Genomic DNA, 3631 nt, shown 5'->3' with positions numbered 1-3631 from the left:
AAAAGTTTTATTTGCATTCTCCATTCATCACCCTTGCTCCCTTGTACCATCTCACCTTTGCACCTCTTACTTCGGACTCCCTCACTTACTGCCCTTGCACCCTCCTGTCATGCTTGTATTTTCTCTCTTTTGCTTTGTTGCCCCAACATTCTTAAGTCGTTGCCCTTAAGGACAGATGATACATTCCTCAATAACATATAATTTTTTCCAAGATTTTGTCATTGAAGTATTGCTACTTTAACATGTTTACTCGCAAAAAAGTGAGGTACCTTACCAGGCATTTGTGCAAGATACCAGAGGATGTTTTTCCTATAAAATCCTTTTGGAAAATAATTAGCCAATAACACATTTTTTGTTGTTTTCAATTTTTTAAAGACAATTAGAAACCAGTTTAGAAATCAGAAGGTAATTAAAATTTTGAATATTTTCCACACAATACAAACAGATATTTGAGGAATGTATCGTCTGACCTTAAGTTCACATTCCCTTGCCTTAAGCATGGTCATGGTGAGGAAAAGAGGAAGCAAATGGCTCTATCAGTACATCATAGGTGTGTTATGTGGGCTTCCCCTATTTTTCACCAATGATTTATTGAACTTATGGTACTTTATTGGTAACTGGTTATTTATTTTTTGGATGGTAACATCTGAGTGTATGGCAATAATAAATCTTGGGAATACTGCCTTTGCCCTGGTTTTTGTACAGTAATCATACAACTCTAGTGTCTTTATCCATTCTTAGAGACACAACTATGTGACTCTGAGAAGCAATTATACAAGTATTTAAGTGGTAACCAATGGACAATTGTTGAACAAGAGACCCATGGGCCACAATGCTCACCTGAGTAACTTTGACCCTGCTGTTCTTCACCAGATTTTCCCAATTGTAATACCTATTGTGGCCCCACCCAAGCCCAGAGGAGTGGACTTCAACAATTTAGAATCTACACTATCCCAGGAGGCTTCCACGTAAGTTTCAGCTTTTCTGGCCCACGTGTTCTTAAGAAGAAGATTTTCTAAGATTTTTCCTATATATTTCAATGTAAAAATTTGATTCTATATTGTGGCCCCGCCCTACCTCCGGAGGCCACGATTTGAGCAATTTAGAATCTTCACTAACCCATGTTGCTTCCACATAAGTTTCAGCTTTTCTGGCCTAGTGGTTCTTGAGGAGATGATTTTTTTCTATATATTTCAATGTAAAATAAGATCCCGTTTTGTGGCCCCACTCTACACCGAGGACATGATTTGAACAATTTAGAATCTACACTACCCAAGGTAAGTTTCAGCTTTTCTGGCCCACTGGTTCTTGAGATAAAGATTTTTAAAGATTTTTCCTATATATTTCAATGTAAAACTTTGATTCCCTAGTGTGGCCCCGCCCTACCCACGGGGGTCATGATTTGAAAATTTTAGAATCTACACTACTCAAGGATGCCTCCACATAAGTTTCAGCTTTTCTGGCCGACTGGTTCTTGAGATTTTTTAATGACCCCAACCTATTTTTGTCTTTTCTTGATTATCTCCCCTTGTAAGGGGACTTGGCCCTTCAATTTAATTTAAACTCCCCCTCACCCAAGGATGCTTCGTACCAACTTTGGTTAAAATTGGCCCCGTGGTTCTTGATAAGATGATGAAAATGTGAAAAGTTTACAGACGTACGGACAATGGGTGATCAGAAAAGCTCACTTGAGCTTTCAGCTCACGTGAGCTAAAAAATGCCATAGAATCATACCAATTCTGATTAAGAATGACAAAATTTGTTGGGGGAGAGTGGACCCCTTCATCATTCCCCCTCAATAAGAGACCAGTTAGCAATTCATCAGAAGAGGTACAAAGTATATTCCTTTATATATGTTTACAATTATTAATCCCATCTTAGTTGTCATTAATAATGCTACACATTAACAGATCTCACATTTTATTTAATGACAGAGTAAAAAGTCTAGATTCTTTAAATGATAAATATATATAATATATATGTATATATATAAACAAAATATGCTAAAATCAACAATTATAGTATTTTCAGCATTTGACGGAGAAGAAAAAGCTGGAATAATTAAATGTGCAATGCTGTCCCCCTCCCAAACCTTAGAAAGCTATGCAAGACCACAGTAAATTAATTTCAAATTTTTGATTATCTAAATTGGCCTCTGTATCAAGTTGGAAAACAAAAACGTTCACTCAAAATCACTGACATAGTCTTCAAAATAGTTATTTTTCATGATATCTGAGCAGATAGTCCACTTTACCTGCAGATGAACTGCATCATTTTCTAATAAATAATTTGCTTTAAATCTAAAAATTAATTTTCTGTGGCCTCACAACTTTAACCTCACCCAAAATATCTGTCAGATGAAGGAACTCTTACTAAAAATCATTATCCTTGATACTTTTGTTACATTTTTATCTTTAAAATTTTTATCACTGTAAATAAAACAAAGAAATGTACACATTTAATTATAAAAGAAGATTTTCCAGCTTTTTCAACTTGGGCAATACATGCCAATGAACATCTAAAATGCCACCAACATGCACGTGAAAAGTTTTGTCAGCACTGTAGAAAAATTAACTGTGTAAGCCAGATCCAGTTCTGTAGTAGTCCCAAGGACAGAGAATGTTCAGAAAAAAATCAATTTTGGTAATGGAAAAAAATTCACAAATGATTGTAACATATTCCCAGCTGAAGACAGCCACCCATATATAAGATTGTTGTGGACAAGAAATCTATCAAACTATCAGAAATATGTCAACCCTCTGGCCTCAGCCTCCATACAGTATAAAATCATACAGGTTAGTACACAACACACTTGTTACCATGGTAACAAGTCAGTCACCATGGCGATGAATGAAACAATACGAAACAGTCACATCGAAGTTATTCTAATACATGTAATTGGGAGTCCTTTTACAAAATGCAAACAATGTCTAGAATTGTCTTTTAAACATCTACCAACAAAGTAGTCTCTTCAATATGTTTTTTTTTACTATATTAATCCACCTGAATTATCAACACATCTCAGCCCAGGCAAATTGTCAAGTTCTCCAACATTACTTTTGTAATGCCCAATCCTCTGAATTTCACTAGCATTGGAAAAAATGTGTAACAGCAAAAAAGATCATCTAAAATAGTTGTACATGGCTTCAGACATTGGAGTTCTCTATCAAATATATCATTTTAAAAATAAATATATAAAGTGTTACATTTTCAGATAGCATTTACTATCATTAATATAACATAATACATAATGCAAGACTGAGAAAAAAATAAATAAGTAAGAAGTTACAGCACCAATATAGTACACAAAGATCCAGCTACTCTCTAAAAATCAAGTTTGTGGAAACTAAGGGAAAAAAAGGTATGTTCAATCCTCATCTGCTAATTGTTTCCCCTCCCCTTTACAATTAACAAATAATTTTTTCACATGCACACACACACCAATATCATAATATACCCAACTCTAAATAATTGTAAATTATACATCCTTGTAACTTATTTTTGGGTTCACTTCAACAATTTATTTGGCAAACCTCATGTTAGAGTGATGTTTTCCTAGCTTTATAATATTGTTAATAGGAGTAAAATTAAAAATGTCATATAAGTTCACTCAGTAACTTACAGAGGGTGG

The 3631-nt window shown here is 34.6% G+C and overlaps 1 protein-coding gene across 1 annotated transcript in view; it reads right to left on the bottom strand.

Moving 5' to 3' along the window:
• Positions 1-1903: 1903 nt before the first annotated feature.
• LOC133190007 (diacylglycerol kinase theta-like) overlaps positions 1904-3631 on the bottom strand; it is a 53740-nt gene continuing 52012 nt past the window's right edge. Inside the window, exon 22 of the mRNA XM_061325483.1 lies at positions 1904-3631. This exon is cut by the window's right edge and continues 2308 nt beyond it. The gene's annotated coding sequence lies outside the window, so the exon portion shown is untranslated.

Source organism: Saccostrea echinata, unplaced genomic scaffold (assembly GCF_033153115.1).
Source record: "Saccostrea echinata isolate AGI-Se365-2 ecotype Australia unplaced genomic scaffold, CSIRO_AGI_Sech_v1 ptg000020l, whole genome shotgun sequence".
Lineage (NCBI taxonomy): Eukaryota > Metazoa > Mollusca > Bivalvia > Ostreida > Ostreidae > Saccostrea > Saccostrea echinata.
Note: the sequence above shows the minus strand (reverse complement) of the source record. Positions and strands in the feature narration are given on the sequence as shown.